Source organism: Lutra lutra, chromosome 10 (genome assembly GCF_902655055.1).
Source record: "Lutra lutra chromosome 10, mLutLut1.2, whole genome shotgun sequence".
Lineage (NCBI taxonomy): Eukaryota > Metazoa > Chordata > Mammalia > Carnivora > Mustelidae > Lutra > Lutra lutra.
The window spans coordinates 94,811,497-94,823,466 of NC_062287.1; the positions used below are offsets into that span (position 1 = coordinate 94,811,497).

Sequence of the window (11,970 nt, forward strand, 5' to 3'; positions counted from 1 at the left end):
TTGAAAAGATATATTGCCTATATCTAATTTTTCTTATTAGAACTTATTTAGAGTTGCATGAATTTTTTGAGGAAGTGTATCTTACAAAAAGCAGAGATCGAAACTATTATAGTCAGCTATAGGATAGTCCTTCTCTATTGTTGGTTCCCAGATTTTAGAAAACAATTTTTAAATTAATAATGTTGAGTACCAAAGTATCTGTGTTACAATAATTTAGAAAAATGCCAGAAAATTATAAAGGTAAAGGGAAAGATTAATTGAGGCTGAAGGTACCCCTATAAATGATAAGTATTTAGCAGTGTGAAGAGTGCTCTGGGGATAACAAGTAGTACTCTGTCAGGGATAATTTTCTGGGCAGCTGAGGTGGTTTGAGTGATAAAGGAAGGCAGCGAAACAGCAGAACTGGAACTGTTTGACAGAATTTGCAAAGTTAGTTTTGGATTGTGAGGGAGAAAGTTGGTGCAACAATTGGGTTCTGGAAGGGGGAGGGGTGAAGGGCTCGCCAGCCCCGGCGCCACGACAGGGTTAACGGCCGCGGCGCCCGGTGCACTCTGGGAGTTGTAGGCCGCGGGTATTGTGGGAGTTGTCGTAAAAGTTCGTTCTTTTGGTGTGATGGCCGCCGCCAAGGCAGGAATTGGGGGATTCTGTTATTCCGGACGGCTTGGGGGGCTCTCTGTACCATCAGAAGGCCACCGACAGCCCCCAGGTTACCGAGGGCCTGTTAATTGTGTGCCAGAGAGGTGGGAAGCGGTGTGCTGGGTTAAGCTTGGGGCCTGCTGTCGCTAGATTGGCCTGGGGCCTCTGGCAGCTAAGGGCTAGAGGAGGGGCTCCAGCCTGCCAGACCCTAACCGTCTGGCTTTCAGCCTTCAAAATATCTGGGTGGCCAGCGCCTAAGCATTTTGGGGCATGCCTTGTTTTGTTGTGGTTTGTATCCTGCACCCCTCCCACTTTTCTTACAGTGTTGTACTGTGTTCCATTAGTCGTTGATGCTCAGGACCCTATTTGAGGTTAGGTTGGGCTTGTTTTCTTGGGTCTGGTGGGATTTGTGCAACAGGTGAAATTTTGGAAAGTCTGAAGGGCAATATCCTGAGTGTTGTCTGTCTTGTTTTCGGTGTGACAAACTGCGTGAGTGGTGAAAGTGCCACTGAACGTGTGCTTCACCTTCTCTTGCATGTGGTGAACCTTGCCCCTGTTTGCTAATGCCCACAGGCAGTGTTCGGCAGTTCCTCCTTGCGAAATGCCTTTCTGTTAACTTGGATGTGTTCTTAAACCTTTGCGAGCCTCTGGAAGACTGCTTTGCAGTTAGTTGGTCGTAGAACAGTATTGTAGAACAGTATTGCAAAAAATGAATGTGAAACAAATACCAGCGTTACAATTACCCTTAGTTCTAGGGAGCAAGCCCCTTCACCTTAGTGGTGCTGTGGGGTGGTTTGGGTACTTAAGGGAATCAGATTTGCTTTTAGATGCGTTACCTTACTCTTGGCTCCCAGGGTTCCTCTGCCTGTTGGCACACCTTGATCTTACTTGTTTTTCCATACTCTCTTAGCTTGAGTCAAAATGGGACACTGTGTACTGACATGTAACTGCATGTATCAGAATCTCAGGATAACACCAAATTGCCAAGCAGGTCAGTACCTGTCTTAACACCCCTGTACACACTCACTATTTCTGCCCTCAGGTGCTGCTCCATAAATTCTGCCTTATTTAGATAGTCTTGTTGTTTTTGTGCCTTAAGGCCTAACTGGCCCTGAAAAGCTATTTCTCAGACAATATTATGTAAAAGCTTTTTACTCCCACAAGTAGAACTGGTGTCTAGAAAGTTTTTTCATTCAAGTTTGGTGAAAGAGGGGATTTAAAATAAGGTACAATGTGGTTTTGGAAACCAGCTACCAATTTTTAGTTTGGGGAGCAGGCCATGTGACAGAAATGATTTATAGTGAGAGAGAAGAAACTGTTCTTTTTCTTGATATTTTAGAGCCTATAAAACCTGTTTCTGTGTCCTTTTTTGGACTACTTTCATATACCATTTTAAAACCCTTTGATGTGTATGAGTTTTCTTGATGTATCTGTATGGGTTTTCATAATTACCCTTTTGTCTGAGTTTGCTTAGTACTTGAATATTTGAAAATATAGTAGTGGTATGGAAGGGAGCAAAGTGGACGGGGTTGTATACATACTTCCGTTGAATATGATTTCGGGTACAGATTGATAGACTAATACTGTTGGCTTGCTAGTCAGGTCTCAGGATGGTATTCCCTTCACTCTGACCTGAAGCCAGTGTATCTTAGAATATTAATTAACTTGCCAATGGAAAAAGATTGGGAAACTTAATTTTTAAGTACTGTACTATCCATATTTGTTGTTGTTTGGTAATATGGTAAAATACTGGTGAGTTGGTTTTGTATCTTAGGAAAACTATCTTAGGAATGGATAGAATGTGTAGATTTGTAGAATCATAAAATCATTCAAAACCAATGACAACCACAATTTGCTTTGAAAGAGGATGCACACCTTTTTTTTTTTTTTTTAAGGTTTTATTTGTGGGAGAGAGTGAGCACAAGTTGGGTGAAGTGTAGGGGGAGAAGCAGGGTCTCTCGTGAGTAGGGAGCCTGATGTGGGGCTCGATCCTGGACTCCGGGATCCTGATCTGAACCGAAGGCAGACACTTAACTGTTGGAGTCACCTAGGCATCTCAAGAGGCATACATTTTTAATTGCCAAGTTACCTATGACTCAGGTCCTCAACAAATGGTTCATTTGAAGGTGCTTGGAATAGGTAGGTACTTACTTTGAAAAGTTTAGAAATAAATGTATCTCTGTATTTTCAGAGAGCCCTTCTGGACATTTGTGAGTAGACACATCTCTAAGAAATAGTGAGATTTTACACCCAAACATTTTAACATTTAATCCCTGAGGCCTTTGTTTTGTACTCTGCTTTCTACCCACATCATTTCAATTCTGCTGGTGTGAAATGTTTTTTGAAATACAAGGTCAGTTATACTTGCAGAAAAAAATGTGGTAATAACTACTACCTTCTGGAGAACATGATTCCTAAGGTTGTGCATATGTATTTGATAAATGTGTCAAAGGTGATCATTTTGAAACTTAGGGTTTGTATGGTTTTGGCAAAACTCCTTTCAGTGAGCTATAATAGCACCAAAGAGTAACTGGTAGCATTCTTTTTGTTGTTGTTGTTTAATTAATTCCTTTTTAAAATTAGCCTCCACACCTAACATGGGGTTTGAACTCATGATCCGTAGATCAAGAGTCACATGCTTTATCAACTGAGCCAGCCGGGCGCCCCACTGGTAATGTTCTTGATGCAGGTGTTATAAATGAAAGCCTTTGGTTCTGCTGTTCATTCAAAAATAAATACAAACCTACTTCCTAATAATACAGTGTGGAAGATAACAAAAAAATAAAGTTTTTGTTTTAGTTTGTAACCAAAATTTGGAAACACTTGTGGGGAGGGATTGAGTAGGAATATCTGTTTGAGCCCTTTATGTAAATCCTTTCTAATTTCATTTCCCTATACAATACTGTTCACATTGCTGAAAACACAGTTTTTTTATTAATGTACTTCTGCATCTGTGAACATTTGTGCATGGTAAAACTGCACATACAAGACAACAAAACCACCCATTCAGAATTTGGCCCTTAGTTTTCCTTCACAGTATTTGGAGTGGAAGAATTGTTGATTGTACTTTGTGCACTTGTTTATATATTTTGTTTTAAATAACAATACTCTTAAACATGGAGTGCATCTCTACCCACTCACTCCACCTTTTTTTGTAGGATAATTAGGTGTCTGAAAGAAAGAGAAAAAGTTTTAAAATTTTTTCATGCCTTTCAATGAATCTTATTTTCTGCTTCTACCTACATATATTTCCAGGACAGGATATATTATTTCTGCTCTGCTGGATATTATTTCTTGAAGACAGGTTATTAATCATAGGATTTTTATAGGCAAGACACAACACACCAATGCTTACAGCAAAAGGTTGTATCTAGGTTAAAAGATATTACTTTGTTTCCTATTGGAAAGAAAGCAAGATCATATGCATATATTCCAAAACTTAAAGGATTCTATCTATATCTTTTTTTTTTTTTTTTTAAGATTTTATTTATTTGAGAGAGAAAGAGTGAATGAGAGAGAGGAGGAGGAGGAGGGGGAGACAGAAAAGCAGACTCCCTCCTGAGCAGAGAACCCGACCTGGAGCTTGATTCCAGGACTCTGGGATCATGACCTGAGCTGAATGCAGACACTTAACAAACTGAGCTATCTATGCACTCCAGATTCTGTCTAGATCTTAGAAATTCAAGAGCCCTTAAGAGATTATTTTGCTTTGTCCTCAGCTTTCCTTATTTTTCATTTTGTTTAACTTACTCCCTTGGTGTGCTTGTTTGGCTCTAAAACTTAAATGGCATTTTTGTTTATTTTGGTACTTTTTTCCAAATTATTTATTCAACTTTTAAAAATCATTTTTCCTCTAAAATATCCATAATATTCATTCTAAATATCCATGCTTCAAGAAGTCAAGAAGAATATTCTTGAAAAAAAAAAAAATAGAGGAGTCTCAGCAGAGAGATGATATTTGTGTGTGTGTGTGTGTGTGTGTGTGTGTGTGTGTGTGTGTGTGTGTAACAAAATAAAATGTTAGGACTCAAATATACAATAACCAAAATAAAACCCAAAATTCCCTGGAGGTCCTCAATTGCAGTATGGAGATGATGAAGAAAAGAGTCCATGAACTTGAACCTAGAGCAATAGAAATTATCCAGTCTGATGAACAGAGAGGAAAATGATTGAAAAGGTAAATGAACAGAGCCAATGGGACAATATCACAAAGTCTAATATTCATTTTATCAGAATCCCAAAAGGAGAAGAGGAAGACTAGAGTGCAAAAAACAGCTGAAGAAACAGTAGTGGAAAACATCCCAATTTTGGTGAAAGATACATGCTTAGAATTTCAGGAAGGTCAGTGAATCTCAACATTGATATTCAAAGAAACCATACTGGACATATCATGGACAACTAAAAATTATTTTAATGAAGAATTCCTGTTACATAACATTTTTTAAAGATACATTTATTTATTTGAGAAAGAATTTACACAAACAGGGGGAGGGGCAGAAAATTCTCAAGCAGACTCCCTGCTGAGCGCAGAGCCCAACTCAGGGCTGGATCCTGCGACCCTGAGATCACGACCTGAGCCGAAATCAAGAGTTGGATGCTTATGGTCTGAGCCACCCAGGCTCCCCTTGTCACATTACATTTTTATAACTAAAATGCTATATATGCTAGGTTTCTATATTCTGAGGGAAAATGAATTAATGACTTCTTTAAACCTCAGCACCAAGTTCCAGAATGTGGCCTGCAAAAACATCTAGGGTGTATGGCTTTAGTCTCCTTTTCTATTATTAACAGTCTTTAGTTAATGAAGATCAGCATGATTTTTCATTTTCACACAAGTTTTACTTGAAGACAGTATTACTGCTTGCCTGACACTCATGAGATGCAGATTTGTGAAATTTTTATGAAGACTGTACAAGAAGATATTTTTAAATTCATCTGAAAGAATAGAAGTTGTGTATATTTACTAATCTAAAAAAATTATTTGTAAACCGCTTTCATTTTATTTTAACTCCATGTTTTTGGATTTTAAATTGTTTTTCAAGAAGTTTTGTTTTTGTTTGTTTTTTTTTCCAAAGGGATAGGAACCATACTTTCAATGAAGTTGTATTAAAGGAGTGGTCAGCTTTTTCCTTTATATTTTAGTATTAATCAAAGATACAGAATTTGTACAGTTTATAAGAGGGAAAGAAAAGACCCATTGCATTAGTTAAAATGAAGACATCCGTGATTTTAAACTTTTCTGTACTATTTGTTGTAAATAAGGAATTTGAACTTATAATATGGAGTTAATTTTAAGATATTTGTGAAATGGCTTATTAATCATATTCTATAATATATCTTTTTTTTTGAGATACACAGATTAAGTAAAGTTTTCTTTTCTTTTTTTTAAGACAGTGCCAGAGCACTTGAACAGGGTGGGGGAGGAACAGAGTGAGAGGGAGAGAGAGAATCTTAAGCAGGCTCCATGAGCAGCATGGAGCCCAGTGCAGGGCTTGAGATCATGACCTGAGCTGCATCAAGAGTTGGGTGCTCAACTGACTGAACCTCCCAGATGTCCCTAATTTTTTTCATTCTAACACAAGATTTTAAAAAGAAAACTAATGGTAAAGTAAATGAAACTGACTTATAGTCTTCTACCTGAGGAGGAAAACTTGGAAAAAACATAATTTATAGAAATGCAAAAGTTTAAGATATGTAATTTTGAGTTTAATCAATCAGTAAGAGAAGACAGAAAGGCTAAGCCATGGTTTGAAAGTTCACAAAAGAAAAAATAATAATGTCATTGCATAACATAGCAGATTATGTTTACCACAGATGACCACAGCAATATCTCCCAGCTGACATGTTCTTCTGCAATGTGATGTCACTCTGTCATCAAAACGTGGCATCTCTCCACTTCTTTAATTTTGAGTAGGCTTTTTGACTGCGTAGACCAAAAGAACATGGTAGAATGGATGATATCCTAGTTCCAGGGGTTGTTCTTACCTCACCTGGCAATTTCTTCCCGCCTTTTGGAACCCAGCCATTAAGTAAGAGATGTAATTACCTTCAAGTTACTATGTTCTAAGAAGGCCAAAGTCATCTAATGAAGTCCTGGAGGATAAAACATCTGGAGAGGCCAAGGAGCATTGAGGAACCAGACATGTAAGTGAAGAAGCCATTTTGGAAATGGATCCTCCAGCCCCACCTGCCATGGCTGTTGCTTTGTAAATCAGATGAACCACCCAGGAGAGCCCTTCTCAATTTTTGGCCCACAAAATCATGAGCAAAATAAAATGGTTTCTTTTAAACTTCTGAGGTTTTGGGTGCTTTGTTACGCGTCAGTGATACCTGTAAAAAATTACTGGGGAAGAAAAGATTTCATCATTTTTATAAGAGATGGCAGTATAGGAGAATATGTCTACATGTCTAAATCTGTCAAGAAAACTAGTATCTACAGTGTAACAGGGAATCCCTAAATAATCAAAAAAACAAGAGCCTCAGTAGAAAAGTGTACCAAGGATATTAAATAGGCGAATGATAGAAAGGTATGCTTAAACTCATTAGTAATGAGAGAGGTTCAGATTAAAGCCACAAGAAAATTTCTCTTAGTACCCAACAGACTAACAAAAACTAGAAAGATGGATGGATAATGTCATGTGTCAATGGCGATGGGGGTGAATAGGAACCCTTACGCACTGTTGCTTAGTGTAAAGTGGTGGAGCTGTTCTGGAGAGCAGTCTGGCAAAATTTAATATAGATATTAATAAATCATCCTGGATACATGTCCTCAAGAAGTCTTACACAGGTCTTTAAGGGAAGAAATAGGAAAATAATAATCACATTGGGCTTTTTGGTGACAAACTTCAAGTCAATGTAGGTTTTTGGTTTTTTTTTAAGATTTTATTCATTTGAGAGAGGGTACACACAAGCAAAGGAGGGAAGGAGCAGTGGGGAGGGAGGAAGACAAGCAACTTCACGATGAACACAGAGCCCAATGCAGGGCAAGCCAAAATCGTGTTGGATGCTGAACCCACTGAGCCACCAAAGTACCCTACCGATCTAGGTTTCTTAATCACTGAGAGAGCTAGTTAAAACTTGGTGAAGGCTCACATACACAGTCATGCGTTAGAAGCAGAGGACTACATATATCTACCACATCTGCGTATGTTTTAAAGATGCAGTTTAGTGAAAGTAATAAACAATGGAGTCTATAATAATACCATTTGTATAAATTTAAAACAGGGACACAAAAATATCCTGTAAGAAAATAAAAAACCACATCAAACATATTGGAATGGTTTCCTAAGAACAAGAAAAAAGTCGCCCACAGAGGGAGGAGTGGGAAATGAGGTAAAAGAAATTAAAGGCCAGTAGTGATGGTGTGCTGTGAACCATTGTGTATGAGCAAATGTTCTGTGCCTGAGGTCCAGCAATGAACTCCTCTGCTCAAGAGATTATAATTCTTCAGGAGTCCAAAAAAGCAAATTGAAAGGATAGAACAATTTGCCAAATCTGCTATGCTTGGGGGGTTTAAATAAGAGCAGTACTTACAAAAGTGTGGTCAAGAGGTGCATAGGTGGTGTGGTCATTTAAGCCTCTGACTCTTGGTTTCAGCTCAGGTCATTCTCTCGAGGTGGTGAGATCAAGTCCCACATCGGCTCTGTGCTCAGCATGGAGTCTGCTTGAGATTCTCTCTCCCTCTCCCTCTGCCTCTACTTGTGCTCTCTCTTTCTCTCATTCTCAGAACTTTTAAAAAAAAAGTGTGCTCAAGCAGGCAATCTCATATTTTTTGTATATATAATCTGGTATGACCTTTATACATGACAGTATTAATGAAGAGCCTTAAAAAATGCTCATGTCCTAGCCAAAACAAACAAAAACTATAGAATGAAATTTAGAAAACAAACCATTTAAATAGCAACAGCAAACAGGAAACACTTGGATATTTATTTAACAAAATATGTGTAAGACCTGTATATGGAAACTATAGAACACTGCAGAGAGAAACTAAAGAAGACCAAACTAATGGGACAGATACCGTGTTCATGGATTGGAAGACTCAATATTGTTAAGATTTCACCTCTCTTCAACTTGATCTACAGATCCAAAAAAATTCCAGTCAAAATACCAGTAGGCTTTTGAACTATTTTTATAGAATTCAGCAGGCTAAATTTATATGGAAATGCTAAGGCTCTAGAGTAGGTAAGACCAAAAAGGTGCACTATTTGATATCAAGACTTTATACTAATCTAGAGAGTGTAATTTTAATGATGATAGATATATAAATCAATGGGACAAAACAAAGTGGAGGTATATAAATATATCATCAAGTGATTTTCAACAAAAGTTCTGAGGTGAAATCAGTAAGGAAGAATTTTTCAACAAATGATGTAGGAACAGTTGGATATCATTGGCAAAATGATGGACTTTGTTTCTGGTCTCACACTATATAGAAGCGTTAACTTGAAATGGGTCCACAAACCTAAACACAAGAGATAAAACTTATAGAAAAAACAGGAGGAAGATCTTGAAGATCTTTGTAATCTTGGGTAATGCAAAGATTTTTTAGATAAGCCACAGAAAATAAGAAGCATTAAAAAAAAGTTAATAGGATGCCTGGCTGGCTCAGAGCCTCTGACTCTTAATCTCAGGTTTGAGTTTGAGCCCCATGTTGGGTGTAGAGATTACTTAAAATCTTTTTTAAAAAGCTAATAAATTGGGTTTTATTAAAATAAAAATCTTTATCAAAATACACTGTTAAGAAATAAAAAGATAAGCCATAGACTGGGAAAAAATATTTGTAACACATCTGATGAAGGATTCCTCTTCAGGATATATAAAGAAATGTTAGTACTCAGTAATAAGAAGACAGACAACCTAATTAAAAGAGAGCAAAACTTTGTTAAGTAAGTGAGGCAAAGATCATCTTTGTGTATTGGCTCCAATTTTATTTCTTCTTTAAAATATTTTATTAATTTATTTGTTAGAGAGAGAGAGAAAGAGCACAAGCAGGAGGAGCAGCAGGCAGAGGGAGAAGCAGGCTCCCCATGGAGCAAAGAGCCCAGCATGGGACTGGATCCCAGGACCCTGGGATCGTGACCTGAGCCAAAGGCAGATGCTTACCCAACTGAGCCACCGAGGTTCCTCCAAGTTTATTTCCTTATGACAGTCTGAAAGCTTTTAGCTATAAAAGCCCACAAGTGCCAAACTCAAATTTTTACACATTCCATTATTTACAAAATAGTCCAAACAGGTGGATTTTTAGAACCTCCCTGCTTTGCATACTCCAGGAAACCAACCTCCACAACTGCTGGCAGTCAATAAGATAAATCCTGGGGGTGCCTGGGTGTCTCAGTGGGTTGGGCGCCTGCCTTAGGCTCATCACGATCTCAGGGTTCTGGCATCAAGCCTCACTTTGGGCTCCCTTATTGGCGGGGAGTCTGCTTCTCCCCCTTGCTTGTGCTCGCTCACTCATGTGCTCTCTCTCAAGTAAATAAAATCTTAAAAAAAAAAAAAAAAAAAAAAAAGATAAGCTCTGGGCCATAAAGGCCCCAAGCCTTTGGTGCTGTCTTTTAAAGCTCTGACACAGAGACACTCTACTATGCTGCTAGAGCACATCACCTGGACATGTAAGACTCCTGTCTGATTGCCCTCTCCTCCAGGAGTTCCCTTGCCCTCCTCCCTTTTTGGGTGGTGACCCCCTCATTGTCAGCCTCCAGACAGTCTCATGCTCTGAGGGACTTCGTGCAACCCTGAAAACTCCTGCAAATCTACGTACTGCCCAATACGTGTGTTCTGATCTTGATCAATCCCCAAATCCCCAACAAGACTTTAAGAGACATTTTACCAAAAAAAAAGGAATGACTGTCCATTAAGCACATACAAAGATGCTCATCATCTTTATTCTTCAGGGAGATGCTAGTTAAAGCCACATTGGGTTGCCACTGTATACCCACTAAGTGAAAAAGACTGACACTACCAAGTGTGGTGAAGACATGGTACAAAACGATACAGCGGCTTTGGAAAGCAGTTTGTCAATTTCTTATAAAATTAAACAGTTACCATTTAATCTGTAATTCCAGTTCATCAACTGAAGAATGGATAACCAAATGGAATACTACTAAGGAACGAGAAGGGCTAGACTACCAATACTTGCACCATGGATTAATCTCAAGGATGTTATGCTAATGGAGAAGCAAGACACAAAAGATTATATACCGTATGATTCCATTTATCTGCATTTCTAGAAAAGGCAAAATGAGAGTGATAGTGAACACAACTATTGGTCATGATGGATGAAGGATCAGGGAGGGAATGGACTATAAAGCATGAGGAAGTATTAATCTTGATCATGGTAGTTATGCAAATCTACAAATTTATCAAAAGCCATCAAACACTTTAAATTCATGAATCTTATTTTCAATTATCTCTCAATAAGGTGGACTGAGGAAAAAACAAAGTACTCCTGCTTTTTAACACAGAATTGCATTACTTTTCTTAAGTTTTTTAACTTATCTAAGTAATCTCTACACCTTGAATTTACAACCCTGAAATCATGAGTGATGTGCTCTACCAACTGAGCCAGCCAGGCACCCCAAAATCGCATATCTAAGAATTTAGTATAAAGAAATAATAAGAGATGTGTTTAAAACATAGAGTGTTCATTTCAACATTATTTATAATAGCTAACTTGAAACAACTGAAATGCCCAGCAGTAGAATATTGTTTAGATCTGTCTATGATACATTCATACAGGGAATTTGTCAAGCTATTAACAATTACATAGAAAATAGGAGTTGGAGAAATGTGTGCTACTTTAAGTAAAAAGGCAGATTAAAATACAGTATGTGTCTAGTTTTTTACTTTGGTTTTTATTTTAAAACCAGAAATTAATAAAGTACAACATTTTTACTATGTCATTGATAAATGAAGGGCAAGAGGGATTTTCATGATATGCAAATAGGATCTGAAAATCTGCTACCTCCATATATATTTTTTTCTTCCAATGGGAAATGGAAGAGATTAATATTCAGACCAATGTTCTTTAGCAACAAGATAGGCCAAGTTCATTATTACTTTTTACAATAAAATAGGGATTATATGCACCCTAAAGGATATTGACTAATATTTACAAATCCTCAAGGTGATACCCCTAGCTTTGACATTATTTAAAAAGCTCCCTCAATTAACTTAAGAGGACACTTATCCATCTGGATCTAAAAATCAGAAGAGAGTTAAAATGAAATTAATTAGACATGGACACACAGTACATTTCCTGGAGTATGTTAGGGATCAGAATATCTCATCCCATCTGAAGTCTGCAGGTAAAATGTCCCTTATACTGGCTGAGCA

General features: G+C 37.8%; 1 long non-coding RNA gene across 1 annotated transcript; it reads left to right on the plus strand.

The window, feature by feature from the left end:
• The first annotated feature begins 600 nt into the window (after positions 1 to 600).
• On the plus strand, positions 601 to 4,576 carry LOC125079415 (uncharacterized). Its single transcript, XR_007121114.1, has 2 exons — positions 601 to 1,627; positions 2,828 to 4,576. It is a non-coding gene; the product is annotated as an uncharacterized LOC125079415 (long non-coding RNA).
• The last annotated feature ends 7,394 nt before the right edge of the window (positions 4,577 to 11,970 follow it).